The 20,131-nt window shown below is 34.8% G+C and overlaps 1 protein-coding gene across 3 annotated transcripts in view; it reads left to right on the top strand.

Moving 5' to 3' along the window:
* Positions 1–20,131, top strand: part of LOC124362916 (terminal nucleotidyltransferase 5C) — a 115,320-nt gene that overhangs the window by 85,643 nt on the left and 9,546 nt on the right. Inside the window, exon 1 of one of the 3 annotated variants that reach the window (XM_046817809.1) lies at positions 10,456–10,740. The exons of 1 other annotated variant lie outside the window; for it this stretch is intronic. The gene's annotated coding sequence lies outside the window, so the exon portion shown is untranslated. Of the gene's footprint in view, positions 1–10,455; positions 10,741–10,780; positions 10,961–20,131 lie in introns of those variants that run through there. One more of the 3 variants, XM_046817808.1, reaches the window with a different exon arrangement.

The raw sequence follows: 20,131 nt of genomic DNA, 5'->3' as shown, positions 1-20,131 counted from the left end.
GCCGTTGTGGGACCGTGCACGGTTGTCGGTTGTGGTTCTCTACATCTGCAGTTCACCTCTGTCCTATTGTTTTAACTTAACTAACAGCAGAGTCGATAAATGGCTGAATGTAAATGCTGAGAATATTTTTAAATTGACATATAAGTCCATCAGATGGGGTTGGAGGATAAAACGATTAAGGTCTTGTCATCATTATATGTGATAACAACTGAACATGTATAGTGGGTATAATCACACGTGAGAATATCTGAGAAAGCATACCACATAGTGAGTATCTCCAAGGATAATCAAAGATGTACAGATAGGCAAAGCGTTCTGTGCGCGAGGCCGAGGCTGTACTAGCCATTCAAGAAACATTTACCTCAACTATTAATTCTGTGATTTATTTAAAAAAAAAACTACCGGAACACCTTTTATTTGAATACAACTTTTCTTGTGGTCACAATTGACTATTATTAATATGTTTCGTGATATATTGTTCTTGAAAGCCCGATGTTTTTGGAAAAGATTTCCCTCTTCCCTTTGCTCTAACCAGGCGGTCGACCGGCCCGCGTGCTCAGATCGCTTGGCCCCTCTGTAGCCTATACAACGAGGAAGGTGAAATTGCGGAATATTTGTGTTTTGACTGTGCCGTTGCTACGTAAAAGCCAGTTTGCTTATCTTTGACGTTTTATACAAAGGCGGTTAGTTTTCACAGGAAGACCTGGCAAATTGTTTTCAGCTGTTTGTAGGACATGGCTTAATAATTCTAAATTTATACTTGGCCTAGAAGAAGGAGAGATTTTTTCTACTTTGGTCAGTTTTTTCCTAAATTGCTACATACCTCAACATGGAAGCGTTCAACTCTGGATAATTTATACCTTCCAGTAGAACTAACCTACATAGAGAATAATTAAACACGATGATGTTACTTACATCTACCAACCAACGGATTTCTAGGAACGGCAAACCACTATAGCATATGTCGAAATTTTTGTGTAAAGGGATAACTTGGCTTGACCGATAAGCTTAGTTTATTGCAAAAGATTATTTTTGGAGTGTGGGACTCTCTTATTATTAAAAGTTTTAGCAAGTCTGGACATAAGAGATTTGTATCCCTGGCCCATGACAGCTTTGACTAGTAGAGGCTACACCTTCCCTTTTTACAAAGTGGCAAAGCTGAGATAGTGTCCATTAAAACTAATCCCCCTCATGTTGGCTGTAGGCAAGCTTGCCAGGAGGCAGCTCCAAACCCCCTACCTGAATACCCCATCACTCCGGAAGACGTGCGGAAGAATTTTTATATGGAGTAATTTTCGTATGGAGTAAATAAAAAAATAAAACTTCCGAACCCATTGTGATAGCACAAAACACCATGTTCTTATGCAACAAGGTGGCTGAAGATTTTTTCCGATTCTAGTTGCACTTTACACAGGAGAAAATTGTGTGATAATGATGCAGAACACGCGGCCGTGCGTCTCTTATGGTTAGTAAAGGCCTGTGAGTCAGACATCACTCACGTGGTAATGGGCCGCAAGCTGCGAAAGAGGCTGACTTTAGAGATAACCAATCGTGTCTAGGCTCATAAACTCCATCTCCTCATGCAAGCTCACTTGACTGTGAATCTTGTCTCAGAGCTCGGGGTTTTTTGTGGGTTTGGATATAACTGCAGCTTCTCGACTAGGTTCTCCTAAGACAGCCAGATGAACTTTAACAGTTGTAATAAATCAATCACCAGAGCTCAGGGATTCGGTATTACGCCCACCAACCCCACGTGGGGAGAGGATTGAATTAAAAGGTAAAAGGGATCGGTGCTGTGATAACTCCAATCCTATAATTTATTTCCTAAATTCTCTGGTTATTTTCTGACAGGTTGCACGAATATGTAAAAATTGTATAATACTGTATATTCTTGCGAACACTTCGTTTCATTTAAATTTATATGATTATTGGCTGAGAGTCAGAGAAGGTTATCTTGAGAACACTACAAGATATAGAATTGACATTTTCAAATTACCTTCATTTCTACAAGGGCAAGATCAAGTTCGACTACTCATGACATTGGGTTGTGACAGCTTTAGTATTTCACTGAACGATTTTTTGCACAAATTGAGCAGAATTTCCATAAAGTTACATTTCATTTAAGTAGGTTCGAGTTAGATGCCAATGCATGTCCGCATATAATTTCAGTGAAGCCTAAATTTCCGCAGGATATTCTGAGAACGGATTAGGGTACGCGTTTTAAATTTTACTTATTTTGCTATCACTCAAGGGGATGATAAAATTTATCTTTTGTCTGTTCGTCCTTCTGTCTATTTTTCTGTAGGATATTAGATTGTAATGAGTTTTGGTATTTTGAATGAAACTTCTTCGAAGCCTAGTGACACACATTTTAGCGTACTCCTACCTTGTTTTAACTCACTTAATATCTAGAGCTAAAGCAAACAAGTGGAGTATAACCTTATTATGTCCAATATAGTTCTTCAAAGTGATGTTACCTCTCTGCCGTAATCATGTTACTCCACCGTTCCCAAAATGCACCGCGCCTCTGGGGTGAATTGAATTATAATTCCTATGTCAGGATTGTGACCTGTGATCGCATCAGTTAGCTGGGTGCGTTTATGAATGGGCTAAAATAAGTACCGGAGAGGGCTATACGTCGTACATATGTCAATAAACGAAGGGCGTGGGCGTTGACGAGTGAGTTTGGCCAATAATTATGGAGCATGTTGCAACGAGCCGAGCGGACTGTGACGTCAGTCTGGGAGCTGGGACCGGGGATCAATATATGGGTCGGGAAGGCGGGGGTGGCATCAGGAAGTGGCAGGGGGCAGCTCATTCAAGTCCCGGTATCGTGCCGACCGCTAGCGTGCTGCGTAACTCCACCATACAGTCAGTCATTACTCTCACCTTCATTCCCGCCTGTCAGCCACCTAGTTTTTAGATTTTATCTTCTTTAACCCGTCGAGTACAACTCAAGGTCAAGATAACACCCATCGGTAATGATCTTGGAATAATATTTGTTTTACCCCATTTGCGAAAAGTTGCTAATTATTAGGTTAATGAACTTTTAATAAATGTTTACAAACCAATCTTCAAAGAGTATGAAGAAGCAATCTGAGGGATTTGATGAGAAACCTATTCCCGTGAAGCTCTGGAACTAGTTCCGGTTTGCAATTTTTCCCAATATGTATCCCAAACCAGTTTTAGGACGGATATGAAAACGAAATAGAAACCTCCTCTCCCCGGAAAGACATTTCATGCAGCCAAATAAATTACTGATGCAGGAAAAGGTGAGCAATTTTCACCTTCCTTGAGATGTTGGGAGGTTGGTTCACTTATGGATATCCATAGAGATTATCCTTGATTGCAGTCAAAGTTGAAGAAGTCTATAGTTGCTCTGTTGAAACAAGGCATTGCATTCCATCATGTGGACCTTTCCGACCTCAGGTTAAATTGCCTTTTTAGCTTGACCTGTTCAAGAGTTACATCATCCTGTACAAGGAAAACGCACCGTAGAAACTTGCAGCAAGGATGACAGGTCCTCTGCCCCGATGGCTTGTAGTCTTTAATAGACTAGAAATACCAAATAATATTATGAAGCACACTTTTTTGGGCAACGCTTAAGTGCATTTTCCTTCCATGGTAGGCTAGATCGGTCTTGGAGAAACCTTGATTCTCTCGAGTCTTAAGTGCCGTAGGATTTTCCTGTAGCATGCAAACAAGCTGTTTATTATAAAGTCTTTTTAGTCTGGTGTTATACCTTCACTAGTGCCATCGGTCCAGCTTAGATTGTCAGCGTATTTTTACACTTTGTACATGTTGTCGAAAGAAAACATTTTTGATTTAGATTCGATTGTATCAATTAATTTCAGCTTTCCTACTTTGGACCTTGCTTTCAATTTTGTTATAATTTACAAAGAAAATAAGTTTACTTAATATTTATGTGTTAGCACTTATTTGGATCTATTAAAATTCCGTTTATCGCTTCGTTTGGATGGTGCATATACGTAGTTCAATTTTATGACATAAATAACAAAATTTCATAGAATTACGATACTTTATTTTTACTGGTATACTAAAGTTTTTAAGTTCTTGTCAGGGTACAATGTTAATATTGTTTATTGTCTCTCATCAATGGAATGGTTGTTACGTCTCGTTAGGGTCCTTGTGTTGATATTCCGACCCTAACCTAACCCCAATCTACGTCACGTGCAGTCTCAGTCACTGTTGAATGGCGGAAGAGATGCTGTGCGCGTGCGTCCGCCTCCGCTCGATACACCCCTACCCCTACGCCCACGCTCGCCTCTGACGTAAATGCCCCATCGCAATGCAAGTGTTGCTGACTTATCAGCCCCTCTAGACCCTTTGTTTTTGTTCCTGGATACAGTTTTAGATCCCGCTCAACTGCGTGGGCTGCTGCTGCTCTTCTGACCTTACAGGATGCGCACCCACGGCATGTCTGCTCTCTTGTTGATGTTGATCCCGTCACATTCCGCTCTTGCAACGTATATCAATGTCACACTTTTCTTTTCACTAGATATCGTCAATCATTTCTGTAATAAACCTATTACTCTTCGATAATACGTGACCTTCGTCCTTCAATTACATTTTTAAACTGATACAAAACTGTTACCATTGAATCCAAAATGAACAATATTCGTTTTTATTAGATACTAGTAGGCATTCTCTCCGTATCGGAGTAAGTAAAATTACCAAACAACCATTAAATATTTTAGTTATTTTGGTTTAGCTCCCAAAAATTAAACATGCAAATTCATCGTTCATCAATTGTATATTAATCATGTATTGTCATATTTTCTAATGGAAAGGATTGAAGGAATTTAAAATGGTGCCAAATAATGTGACAAGAAGTTTTTATAATTTTTATAATCTCTAGCAGTATATGTAATTCCTAAATGTTGTAGTCACAATTATTGACAGGTATCATTTTACGTTGATTGATTTAAACCTTTGGGAATCTGTATCTGTACCCATGAATATATATTTGTTTATCCAATTCAGTTTCGCGTATGTTAGTAGATGGTAGACTTCTTTTCTGTCTAGCGATGAGGTTCGAATATGTTCCGAAATGTACATACGAAATGTTCCGACATCTCAGAAGAGGAGGTTCTGGTACAACTCCAACATTTGCATTTCGTTCCGGATAAATCTTTTAAAACTTTTTCTCTTACCTTTCCGTCCTTTATTTCTATTATTCATTCGTAATTTTTTGGGAACTTTTCTTAATATTTTCATAAAGTGCCATAATGTCCTAGTGTTCAGGTATAGGACGTTTCATAAAATATTTTCTGTAGGACAACATCTTTTCAAAATAAAAAAAAAATGCTGTTAAATTTTATAAAGGCCTGCTTTTCAGGTCTAAATTTTTAATTCTTTACCTTGCCGATAGTACTGCGATTTGTATTCATATAAATGTTTACATTAATGGAGGGCTATTTACCCAAACAGCTGAAAAAACAATAGATAATATATTTTTCTTTGTGGTTGCTACGTTACTTAGGAATACTTTTCTGCTATTTTTTTTTTTTTATTATTATTTACATATTACAAGTGTTTGTATGATTATTTATAGCCAACTATTATCCCGCCGTGCCAGTGCCAGTTTTTATAATCAGCTCTGTCACTGAGTAGTAGTTATTTACAGTATTTATGTCATTAATATTTTAACAAGTATGAACATAGTCTAGTTTTGTATCGAGGCTACTATTAAAAATAATCGCTGAAAACTAGTTTTTTAAAGCGCCAGTAAGTTTGGTGCAGGTCTCATCGATGTACTGTTTGTAAATTCGCTGACACAACCGTCCTGAATTCTCGGAAAGTGAACCGGTCTAAGCTGAGGTTCTCCATCGATCTTTGTTTGGATCAGAAGGAGGCAGTTGTCACTTTGTTTCCCGTTGTATCGTCTGTATGTCATACTTGTTTATCAGATTATGTGGGCTACATGCTTTTATGTGGCAAACGGCGTAGGTTTGAAACATGGCCAAAAAAGTTTGTGGCTTCCAATTATAACTAGCACAAAAAAAGCTGTCACGCCAACTAAAGCTTAACTGCTGCTTAAGGTTGAAATAGACTTAAATCTAACCAGCAACTGTAAAGACGAGAGAAGACACCCAGCCAATGAAAACAATTTTGATATTATTGTAATCTTAGGGGAAATGTTCATGCACTTAAAGTGCTGTTAGTTTCCTTGTTTTCCTTTAAATTCAATTGTGCATAGCTGAGAGGAACAAGGAAACTTGAATAAACTTAATTTTTATACTCCTGAAATTCGTACACATTTCTGTTTGCCAAATTCTTCAACAGGAGCTGGATTGTCAGTTCCGATTGTTTCACTGGTTTCCTACCGCTAACATATTGAATTTTTAAACACTATTGATAAATTATTTAACTACTTTATTAGTATATATCCTTGTAGAAAAATATTTTATTCCAAATTAAAAAAAAAATATATGCTGAAATATTTGTAAATTATTCCAGTAGTTTAAAATGTACAACTTATCTATCGTGCCGCATCCTAGAAAGTGACATAATCTTGGATTTAAGCTCCAAAATTGGTTAAAGACGATCATAAACAGGGGCTTAACTAGGACTCTGCTTTGCGAGCCGGGATGAATCTAATGGAAGACCACACCACACCGAGGGCTGTGACATAAATTTGAATAAATCTAAAGTTGAGTAGGTTTAGATAGCCCTTATTTGGTGTAAAACAAGTTGGATTGGTGTTACACAAATATTCTTTTAATTTTAAGGCTCTTGGGGAGGGACTATATCCCCCTCATCCCCCCACTGTTACACCACTGTTAATGAAACCATTAGATACATTGAACATTGAGTTGTGATAATTCTTATTTTAATTGTGGTTTTCAAATAGTATTGTACTTAAGTTTCTTTAACTTTACTTTTTTCTTTGTTTTGTATTTAGAAATTTGTGTAACATCCTGTAAAGAATACTACTATTTAACATAATCTAAGAACTAGTCCGTTATCTTAAACAATACTCAAATTATTCTATTGTTATATAGAACCTGGTGATGTGTTCGTTCCATAATCCTTCAGCCAATACTGGTTAACGTTAATTAAAATAAAAAAAGTGAATTTTATCAACTATAGTGTATACAATTTTTTGAGCTTGGCGCATTTAGGTTATATACTAATAGTAAGGCCTTATGGTAATTTTGTTACTTGGCTGCTCATTCTTGACTTTATAAACATAACCTTTTACCTAAAAGAATTTAATTTGTTTAAATAAATAAATACATAGGGTATACTTAAACTACGAGTCAAGCAAAGTCACAAAATGAATCTTTTTCGAACTACGGGAAAAGACGAGGAACGCAGGATTACACGGTATGTAAAAAAAACCGGGAACGACGGACCGCATCGGTCCACTTTCGACTCAGCGCGCGATCCAGTTAGTTTAGTTAGTAGAGTACATCGATGAGGTTGTATCGATGGCCTGGGGGTGGCACGGCTATGTTGGACTGCGGGGCTCCAGAGGACGCAAGAATGCACCCATGTATAGGTCTAGTACAACTTTAAAACTCTTACAAAAATCTGTTAGTTTTAAGCCAAACACACGAAAAATAAAGGTGTCTTTCAAGTTTTAGAACACTCAATCATTTATAGAGTTGTTCGTGGGATTGATCTACAATAGATTCACACAAGTAATTTAGGAGGGCAACACTGAAAATGTAATGCCATTTAAAGTGGTGTCATATTTTATCACCCAAAAACACATATACAATTGCAACTTTATAAGCCTGAGAGTAGTTAAATGTATTTATAAACTCATAATAATCGCTGTGCTACCATACGCTATTCAAGCCCCCGAGGGGGGAGGGGTGGAGGTTAAATTACGTCATGTGTATCCATGTATTAAAAATGTTTCCATGGAAAATAAATACCACTTTGTATTAGTACGATAGGAGTACAGCAGATCACACGTTTTATACCTTCATTTTAGGTGCATACATCATTTTAAATCTACGACTTATACTTCATGCTCGAAATTTGATGCGGGAAGATAGAGAGTCGAACAAAAATAATTTGGACAGCCCTAAATAAGATGCATTTTGCCAAATTCGTGTGTATTAGGCTTCGTTAACGTTTAGAAAAATCTCATTTACGTGAATGCATCAGCATTGATCTCAGAATAAGGTTAATGCAAAATTTAAGTCTATATCTCTATTTGTTCTACAGTTGTCTTGAGGAAAGTTAAGCTTCACTGACGCTCGCTAAATCCCATGAAATACATGCATTAATATAGGGAATTGATGGCCCCTTTATGGAAATTAAAAATGTTCATTTAAAATGTTTAGCCAATGGCTCAATTATTTCATGAAATATCATGCAGACATACACACTAGAAATTTTGACCGTCCCTAATTAATAGGCACGCTTCAATATTGCTCAGCCAATAAGGTTTTATTCAACCTTATAAAAGTTTATTGTTATAATGTACGACTCCTCCGAAAATTGTAGTATGTATTTCCAAGCTCTCTAGCTGATTCAGAGATGCCGTTGGCAATCCTTTTTCCGTGGCACACCTAAAATTCCTGAGATAAGTGTGAACATCGGAGGATATACTTATCTCCGTCTGGAACCACTTCCGAATCGTGTGAAAGTTTAAAGCCCAACGGGTCGGCTGAGAGTGAAACTGTTTTTAAATGAGCAGCTTTCAGACAATATGGATGTCTATGCAAAATTATTCTACTGAATTTGATTGCGTGGTTCCTAAAGTGTTGTTACTTCTTGTTGAAACAGTAGACTATCGGGATGGAGCCCTGAAATTGAAGATGGTAACAGTTTCTGTGCATGTCTGAGATAGTATGAATGCCTACAAAATTTCATGGCAATCATATTTCCTTATTTTTTGAGGTTTTAGTAGTTTTTTGGTATTCATATGTACATCAGATGAGAGAAACTCTGAAATCGGAGAAACCATTTCCAAAGACCGCGACGAAGTAACATGAACTATTAATGCCGTTTAAGTAACTAGATATACTGAATAAATTGAAGATGTATTTCAAACAGTTTGCCACTCTATAGGCGATGAAAACAACACAAATTCTTGTGTTATATAAATGGTTACTCACACTGCCCACATACCGATATTAAGAACTATATGAATAAGTTTTAGTAAACAACATGAAAAATTGAGGCTGACTAAGATATCCGTTATTTTTTTTATAAATTACTAATTACTAAATTGCTTGGAATAAAATAGTGTTATAGCTTTCAAAATTGTTAACATCCTATTCATTTCCCATTAATTTAAAGTGTTAAAACCAGTTAGGAAATGCCAATTTAAATTTCCTTGAGCTATAGTGCCTGTTTTGCTAGAAATACCCTCGAATTAAGTGTGATTTGTTTCTGTATAAAGGAAAACGGAGACATTTTCAAAAAGTTTGGTACTAAGTACTGTAGTGTTGTTTAGTAAACATCTTCTTAACTGGGTTTGTTTTTTCCCAAATAAGCACTACTTGCATTAATATTTTTCTAAAATTATTTATATCAATCTATGCATGTTTATTATATATTTAGTTAATTGATGTAGCAATTAATAAAGAAAGTAAAACTGGTATTGAACAAAAAACTACAACGCCATACTGGACTTGTTTCCTAAAGATAACTCTCACAATTTATAATAAAATATACTGTCATATAGTTAAAATAACACTAGAATTCATAATTTATATATCAATGAAAATCTTTAAATACTGTACAAAAAAGTTTAAGAACTTAGATCAACAATACAACGGATTTTAAACCTGTGGAGGAAGCTTTCTTGTTAAAAATAAACCAGATTTTCTAAAAACCTCACAAGAGTTTCGGTACCGTACATAAAAGCCTTGCCTTTAAAATAATATATATTTCAAAGCTGTGTGACCAACAATATATTATTAAAAAATGCAAAGAATAAATGTTTATCATTAACTAATAACACCATCTTAATGATTAACATTGACAAGTTTGTCAGTAACAGCCTCAAAGAAAGAAAATTCTCCTTATGTTCTTGGTTCTAAGTTAATGTTTTGCTTAGTTATTAGATGGTGTACCGTTTTCAAATGACAATTTTCACCTATATGATATTTATTTTAATATGCAAAAATATGATGTTAGCCATGTTTTAGAACTGTTAGTTTTTATGTACCGTATACTAGATTGTTCTTGTTCTATGTTAATAGACTATAATATTCACTATCATTAGTCATTATAAGAGTTTACAAACCATTTACTAAATACGCAAGAAACAAATAAAACGCTAATAAAGCATTGTTAGAATAACGTCTAAAGCATTTCGTTTCTTTAAACATTTCATTGACAACATAATTAAAGCTCTCCGCATAGAATATGCCGTTTAACAATGTAACGGGTTAAGATTGAGCGGGCGCGGACGCACACCTCCACCTACGCCAATCTTGGATGACGTCATAGCGCGAACTCACTGTCCCGACGCAAGGCCGCACCACCAGTCATCGCTTGCGATTGGCTTTCCTTTCACTGAGCGCAAGTTGCCTAGCAACCGGGTCGTGGAAGAGGAGCGGTGGAACTGGTAGAACCTTCTGGCGACAGTCGCAGTCTGGCTTCAGTCGCGGGGGTAACTGTTTGTGCGTAGGGGCAACTGTGTGTGCGGCGCGGCGTTGTGCTTCTGTGCGACTGGTGGATCAGTCATGTTCAGTGGACTTAACTCCATGCCCAGATCCGCATCCAGTTTCTACACACGTTTTTAGAAAGGTTTGTCTATGTCAGTTACCTGTTTGACGTTTCCCTTTCAACGGAACTCGTTCAATATTGTAGCCTGTCACTTGTTGCAGGGTGACACTTGTTTCACTGTTTTGTCTGCGGATTTCGCTCGGAAAACAGTTGATCGCTAGTCAATGCTGGTTTTGTGTTTTATTTGAACTTTTTCCGACGTTCATACTGCGACACGGCTTTAGCAGTTTATACATACAAGGTAAATGGTGCAATTATCTTATTGTCGAAACATGTCCGTTTTGCTAGAAGCAGAAACTGCTTTCCAAGTAGTTTCCAAGAATTTAGTTTTAAGATTCAAGTAATAATTAGAGTTTTCCTTTACACCTAGGCCTAATAATTAAATAATTTGATAGTTGTAATCTAATATTATTATAGTGTGTTACATAGCCGGATTTGTTAAGTGGAAAGGATGTTAAAATGTGAGTATCCTTAAATATATCTAAAACGACTGATAAAAAAGTATTTTTATATTTTTTTGTTGTATCGTTTAAAATTTGCTTTTAACTGTAAATGAAATGTGTTAAATTAGATCGCAAACCAAAATTAATATGGTCGTCGAGTAGGATATTCTTTAATGCAACTAGTACGATATTTTAAATAATCTGTAATAATGTACGATATTTTATCGTGTTTGGGCTTATAAAACATCTTATAATACAAGACATGATTGCAAGCTTGGGTTCAGGCAACAATTAATTGTTTAATGCATTCAGTTCTGGCGATATTGTTCATACTTCGCTCGAGAATAACAATACGCTTATTCATGCGCTGTTGATTAGTTTCTCTTAGTAACACCAGTATTAATATTATCAACTTGCATCTCACCGGAACATTAATAAATAATACAGCCAAACGTTCCGGCTTGCAATTAATTATATGTCTCGTACTATTGTAGTGATGTCAATCACAAAATTATTCATTTAGGCTAGCACAACTATTTTTGCCTTAAACAAACATTTTACAAATTCCCCAAAAAATTGTATTTAACATAGTTTTCCTTATGAGAGTAAAATATATATTTGTTTAGTATACCTACATTGGTTTATTTCATGTTCACTGATGAAGAAAAATCCCAATTTATTATTCTCGAAAGTTTTCTAACCTTTCCTGATTTCTGAACAAAGTATGATACTAGGGGTGTCATGTTTTCTTCTAGGTATATCACAATTTAGTCAGGCTAATTGATTTAAATCTTTTTTATGTACTAGTTTTTTTAGTGTGGTCATCATTATTACATTATTCGCAAACTTTAAGTATAAAATTCAAGTAATAATTAGCCGTTAAAATTTTGTCTCCTGCACTCTCAAGCCACTACCTGCATTTCTTATTAAAGGAATGGTTTTTGTAAAAACAAATTATTTTTTAAGTAACTTTTTTTACGACAAATATTTTAAATCTGGATTATTCATTGATAATATGCAGTATTTTGAATTCCAAACACAATTTTAAATAAGTGACAGAATTTCAAACTTTAGGTCAAAATGTCCTTTGATACATAAATAGACTAGCAGATGGCCTTTGGCCAGTTGAATTTTCTACTTAAAGTTTGTGAATAATGTAATAATGATGACCACACTAAAAATGTGGTATGTAAAAAAGAATTAAATAGAATATAGTGGAATGTTTATTAGTAGCTATTGTTCATAATCTGTAAAAGTCTTTGGTCGTTCCTGTAAAAGTGGCATTTACACAGTGCAGATGTTCGTTGTATGATAATCGGCCACCACCAAAACAATCGAAGTATCGATATTCATGATTATCCAAACTATCGTAACTAAAATATCGAACTAAATTAGTACGCTGTAGGTATTTCAAATTTAGTTGTTTCTATGTCTGACAAAGGAAAGAAATTAATGATGAATTAAAAACCTATTAAAATGTAACAAATAAAACAGTCTAATATTTAGTTGTTTTTTACTATTTTGAAGGATAATCGTCTCTGGCAGCTTGCGACACAAATAACATGAGTACATTGTGATTGTACTTGTGGCCATTACACAAATAACTTTACTTAGTTTTAAATACTTTGGAATAATACATTAAAAAGAGCTGGCAATAACTATATGGAAATAACTATAGTTAGAACGTTTTTCTATTCGACAGTTACTAATCGATATATCTGATTCGATTGTGGTGGTCGCTTACTATACTGCAGCCAGTTTATTAAACACGACATGGCGAATAAAGCGTTCCGATTGTGAAAGAATCATCAGTCGCTACGTGAGCGAGAAGTTATGATTCCCTAGGTCACGGTCGTAGCAGCAGCGTAAACCTGTTAATGCAATCTGGTTGGGAAACACGTCCACACATGTCCGCGGGATGTTTAACTAACCACGCTGTCTCAGTTGTGGCTTCACTTTCATTTCCTGTACATTTTACTTTTCTGTTCCATCTCTGTTTGGAATGAGTTGAAATTACTTTATATTGTTGGTTGGTTATACAGTGATGATATTAAAATAAGGTTGTTTCTATTCTACAAAAAACCTTCATCGGAGTTCCTAATTGATCAGTAGATATAGGTGGAATATTACGAATATATTTTTTATGGAAAACATAAATAGTCTTATAATAATACCAATGCACAAAAGCTCTTTAAATGAGTAAAATAATCGGAAATGTCTTTTTTATAATTTTTTATGGATGAGCAAGGTCGTTATTAAGGCTCTATTCAGTATGTCCTCAAATGTATTTTTTTATAAATTTTTATTACACTTAGCCTACTATTTACAACTCCTTTTTCTTCTCAATTAAAGAGGAGTAAAATAAAGTAATTAGTATCGTAATTTACTTAGGAACCAAGTGACTTCAATATAGGTTGAAACTTAGGTCTGAATCATTAGATCTGACTAATTATTAATAAACGCCGCGCCGATCCGTGTCGGACATTAATCGAATCCTATAATACATGGGAGGCCTAATGTTTATCTTCAAGTACCAGATCTCCGAGTATAGGAGTAGTAGTAGACGTAGGCCTAAATAGAGTTTATTGCAGAATTGCGGTTGTGCAAAGTCTCTTTCTTGAAACTGTGAGGACAAAACTGATATAGCCTACACTTTCATTAGCAGATACTCATATTAGAAGTTTATGTTCTTATTGTATTTTAATGACCCTACTACTAAGTAGGGTACAATATTGCTAAAAAAATTCAATAACTACTTTCGTTCACTGTTGCATCTCCAATCCAAGTAATGTACAGTACTGTATGTTGGCCAGGAAGAAAACCTTTACAAAAATGTGAAATTGTGTATATTTTACTATATAATGGTATTTATTCTGCATTTTCATTTGGTTTAAGGCCATGATGTGTATGAAATGCAACATTAATAATTTGAGAACAGTTATATATATTTTTAAAGATTTCCTTCTAGGCACGGTAGTATGGCAGTATTCTCCTCCGGACTGACAATTTCTGAGAGGAACGTCTCATTTTCTTTGTTTTATAACAAATCTCCTTTGGGCCTAATACGTTCTAAATTCCGTTTTACACGGTTTAAATATAATGCTGATAGAAAAGGAACATTACTACTATGAAAATTAATGTTTGCCAAACAGTAGCAAAGATAGATTTTTAAACATTTAGGGTACATATAGTGTAGTTTAAATTGGTTTTTCATATTTCTATAATGTAGGCTACATTACTTTTTCTGTATTTGATTTTGTGTAATATACAATCTTGGTATACACTGATTGTATCAATTGGCAAATTAAATAAAATTGATTTTACTAACTAACAAGACCAAAGATAAAAAATACACATATTTTATGTAATTCCACAGAGTTTATATTTTGAATTTTAAGTAATTGCATTACTGCAAAAGACTGTCTTTCATTTGGATAAAGTACTTTAAGTTTTTGTTTTGATAGACCAAACATCTCAAAAGAAGTTCCTTAATAGGTTTGTGTATTTACTCATTAATTATGAATTGACTATTTAAATCGTAGGTTTAGACTTCTTTTACATGGATGTCAGCCATGTAGGTTTAGACTATTTTAATGCCAGTCTGGCACAAATAAAACTTAGTAAAGTAGTAGGTGTTACAAAGTAATGGTCCCTTTTTGGTGCAGCTTTGTAAACACGTTTAGATTAAATCAGATTTAGGGGTACTTGGGCGTTCGTATGGTGTGTGTAAGTTAATGCTTAATAAGTAAAGAATGCTTATACTTTATATACTTTTACTGTGGACGAAGATTAACAGTAGTAAAATATAGTCTACATTGATCATTTTCAACTGGCTTCACTTAACAATCGTCCAAACCACAACGAAAACGAGCTCAGAACGCCGCTGTAATGACTGCCTGGTCCATTAGTGCCCATTGCCGCTACTGTACGCAGTTATCGCCGTTCAAATTACATACGCCATGTTCCCTACTTTGAAACTGAACAATAGAATAATCTATTCCGCGAGCTAATACACGCGCGGAATTGAATTCTGATTTACACTGTTGTTTCAACACCTTTCACTTGGTAGGAGGTGGTAGGAGTCTTGCATCCCCAGCAACTTCTAGAGATACCTGAAACGATCATTAAAGGCGCCGCTCGTTCGGGTCTCAAAACGCGATAATTAAGAGGTCGCAGTTGGCATTGCCAATTAGCAATCAGTCAAAGTACCCACAATTAGACTTATTACATGGTCCGGAGCTTCATAATATGAAGGTCGGCAAATATTCAATACAAATCAGACCGACATATGTGTGGTTCGGAATCCACATTAAACTGCTTCATAATTTCGTTGTTTTAATTTATATTAATTAATGTAATTTTCTTGGGATAATTCGAAAAAAGATCGTGACACTTACAGTGAGGATTACGTACAGCTTACCCATGATTATTTAATTTACCCCTGTATGATAGATAGTACTTCAAAACATGGGCGTATATAAGGGAGGGTTCAGGGGGCCCAAGCCTCCCCGAAATTTTGCATGACATTAAAATTGCACCCAGTAGGATTTTTAAGTAGAACACATTTCTGGGGTCTTAAAGCTGAAGAATTACCAATGGGGAGATTCCAGAGCTTCAATTTACGTCACCCCTCCCACAAAATAATTTTCTATATACGCCACTGTTTCAAAATATATAAATCCTAACTGGAGAGATTACAAAATTATTATTTCACAAACTTGTTAATGTTTATTAAAATTGGGTCGTCTGCGATTTGTTTACTTTAGATATATTTAGTTGGAATTTTGAGGAATAAAACAATTCAACAGTTAAAATCAAACAAAATTAAACATATGTGTCAAATATCGTACCGCTATCCAATCCTACCCAATACCATTTTTACTGCTTGCATACAGTAACACAACTTAGTAATGCTTGTTTGTCTATCTATGGCATATTTCGATGAATACGTTATGTCTGTAGCTTTTATAGACACTTCTTCAACAAAGTTTTACTCCTCAAATAAACTATGAAAATATAATTATTGTATGTTATTTATCAATTTTATGCAAAATGATATCATTGTTATAGAAGTACATGGAAACATCTGTATCGTTTTACGATGTATAGCCTATCGTATCCAAGTATCTAATTTGGGTTACACTGTGACACTCAAAGAGTAAGGTCTAATTAAATTTCTTTTATCAGGCAGGACAAATAGAAGATTTTATTATAATAAGAACTAGTTGAATTTGGAGAACCATCTTGATCATCTGTAACAACACTCACAATCGGTAAAAACTCATCGACAGATTTAAAATAGTGACGTAGTAACTCTTATCATTATCTCTTTTGTTATTATCTTATGGGTTTATATCTTAGCAGTTTATTTTCGCTCATGTTAGAGTAACAATTATCATGCTCTTGTATCACCATGCATTTTCAGTACAACACTTGTGATTCAATATAAGTATAATGTCAATGTCATATCGTGTTGAAACCTGTGTTTGCTAAACGTCAGATTTCCTAAAGTTCGGTCTATCTTCAACACCTCTTATCCTACTTCAGAAACTAAGAGGTGGTATCAATTATACAAACCAATTTCTAATCCTTTTATAAATTTGAAATGAATGCATTTACGAGTTATTCTCCGACCTCTTAACTTTTCAAAAACAGTTTTTATTTAGTGATATGATATGGTTTTCTCTGATTTGGTTACAACGCATCACCAACATTTCATTATTTTTGTGCTAATCGAGAGATTATCCTAGATGTACACACAGTAGACCGAAATTTTAGAAAAACTACCAATAATAGATAAATTTAAATTTTTGTCAATCTAATTTAAAGTCATGTTGTTAATACAGTGTTCTAATGAATTAAAACTAATTCTTAACTGTTATTTTTTACGTGCAGATTACAAAATCTGATATTTTCAACAGTATTTTGTTTGGAAACAAATTTATTTTTCGTCTTCTAGTGTCTTTTCACCGGCACCGATAAAATATTCAGCACTAGCCGTGCGAAACAAGTGCAAAACCGGTTGGGAAAAGTGATCAGGCGGTTGGACCGAATTAGCAAACCCGTCACACAACTACAGCCTTCCTATAAAGGTCAAGGCCGCACGGTGGTCCGAGGTCAGAAAACGGGGCGTGCCTCGAGCGACAGTTGGCAGCACTGCGTGGGACGTCGTCTGCAGCTATCGGTTTTACATACTGAACAGCTGTTGTTGCCGCTACGGCGCGGCGCGGCGGTGCGGGCGCTGACTGCACGATCATAAATTAATTAGTCTATAAATTAACTTGCTCATGTCTACGCTGACCCACCGACGACGGACGCTCCGTTTATAACCTCTCGAACAGACACCTTGACCTACTTTAGTCGGTAGTTTCAGATTGTGCAACTCATCAACGGTTGTTATTCTGCCACTTTACGAGTGTGTATTCAGAGGTTTTACGTCTCGTGTCAAACAAATGAGAATTTGTTATATATGAAGTGTCCTGTCAGAATTGTTGCCGCGCTAGTGTTTGGTGAAGGGCGACCACTGACAGTCGGACACTAATAATAGTTTTATTAAGTCTGATTGCATGTCTTACGGTTGATGTATGTTTATCAAGCTAAGGAAAGTATAAATATCATCTGAGAAAAAAAAATATAATTAGATATTTTAACCCCTTTTGATACCTTTCGGAAACTAGCGCAGCTAACGATCAAGTTCTTTCTCAATTAACTCTCAAATGCCTCGTTTCTTTTATATAAAAAAAATTAGTTTGAAGCGTAATAATTTTACATGAATGTAAATATTACCTTGCTTCATGCTAAAGGGAAAACGTTCATTCGTTGAACTACATTAACAAATTGGTATCAAAGTCCACGTAAATGTAACAAGACGCAAAGTTAAGGTGCATTAAAACGACCTCCTTAAAGAAACAAGAAGTTGAGGCTTTAATGCGTTAGGACCAGATGAAAAATGTGCATATAAATCTTTATATACTGAATGACCTAAAAGCCTGAACCTACACGTTAAGGTCCAAAATGTTGTATGCTAGGATATGTGTGACTGTTGAGAAATTTACATAACCTAGATAGTGCCAATCTTTTAATTTTTTTAAAATTTAAAATAAGAATGATGATATTACGTACCTATATTAATGTAATAATAAATTATACTTTAATTTTATTAGTTTTTCTTCAAGTATGAAAGTAGCTCATCAAAACTACGCATCTTTTAATTTGTTATATAGTTTTTATCTAGAAAAATACATTATTTTCGTTGTAAATTTAATTAATTCAGACTTTTCAAAACTCAAAAGTTTGCTGGTAGGGAGGCTCTTAATGTTTTTACTATTTAATTATTTAACAAGCAAATCTTTCTTGACTGGGAAATATATGCCCACGTATCTACATCTTTCGTCAAAATTACAGTCCATATAACTATAATACAATATAAAAGTTATATCATATAAAGGAATATTCTACATAGCTATCAGCCAGTTACTGCAGATATAAACTTTCGTGTTTTAAAACATTAAAAAAGTATAGATATCAAAGAGTTTTATGTTAGTATTTTTTCTTATTTTTAAATTCAAATAGGTACCAACCATTCGTGATTAGGTAAAACATCAAGAAAATATCTAATAGAGTTTTTTTAGCGTGGATGTTGGAAACTGTAAATAGCTTAATCTCTAATAAGAATTTCAATTCATGGTGTTTGTTGCTCCAATTCACTGTTAATGTAGGTAAAAAATGTACGAGCGAATTTTTCATTCTCAGGGTAATTAATATTAGGGCCAACCTGTAAAGGTTTTTAACGAGCTTGCGCACAAGGGCTCCAATGAATGTTTGCTCCAATAAGTACCCTCAGCTCTCGAGGCAACTAAGTAACAAGTATAAATAAGTATGGTAAATTATAATAAAATATAGAATAAAACAACATAAATGAGGTTCTGTGTTGAGGAAATTTATTAGGAGTGGGTGCAAAAAGGGTACGTTTAAACAAATTTAGCTAACATCTCGGGAACCAAGAGGTTTAACACAGCATCGTGGAAATGGAGCAATAAACTTTGTAAAGTCATTCTATACACTCTAATACACAAACACAATAAGACCGTTAAAACAAAGAAATAGTCACAAACAACGTTACAGCCAACTTTATTAGCTAACCTTTTCGTGAACAGTAATTTCACTCAAAATAATAAATCAACGTAATAGAATAAACTTTAATTGAGATCTCGACTTTGTTGTACTTTTTGCTGTAATTTTTTAAAATAATGTCTTAAGCTTGAGCAATGTCGTGCAGTTTGTAATTTCTAAAAATGTAAGAAATAGTTGCTTCTATACTAACAATTTGTTATGTTTTTAGCAGTTTTTGTGTCATTATGTTTTATGGTTCGTTAGAGGAAAGTGGTTGAATCTTTTACTTCATTGCGTTAGCAAGATCCACAACCAGCTGCTACAGTGGCCTTGACTTTTATCAGAACGGCAGAAGTTGTATGACGGGTTTGCTAAATTTATACAATCGCCTGATCACTTTTTTTGCAACCGGTTATTCTTTTATGAACTTAGTTTGCACACCTTTTACACAATATTAGTTGATGTCTATATCAAAATGATGCCTAAAATTGAATTTGTTTAAAAAATATTGTTACGATTCTTCATATTGGGAGTTTGAGTGCCCATCATTATAGCTTAGACTCGAATTCCGTATAAAACCATAATATTTTGTTTACTACCATGGATGTTTGGTTACTTCAAATTTTTTTTATTTTATCAAAATTCTTCAATGTACCTACTCACGCATTTAACGAATGTCAGGGGTGGTTTTACGGATTCTGTTTATAGAAGAGTCTCAAAACCATCGTAGAGATGCCGTAGACAGGTGTTGCTTTATATTATCTGTAGTGATGACTCGACTAGAAATGCAACAAAAAGTAAAATAATGTTTATTCAAAAATAGTTATTCAAACTCGTTACTATCTATGCGTGTTGCC

The sequence above is a fragment of the Homalodisca vitripennis genome, chromosome 5 (genome assembly GCF_021130785.1).
Source record: "Homalodisca vitripennis isolate AUS2020 chromosome 5, UT_GWSS_2.1, whole genome shotgun sequence".
NCBI lineage: Eukaryota > Metazoa > Arthropoda > Insecta > Hemiptera > Cicadellidae > Homalodisca > Homalodisca vitripennis.
Note: the sequence above shows the minus strand (reverse complement) of the source record. Positions and strands in the feature narration are given on the sequence as shown.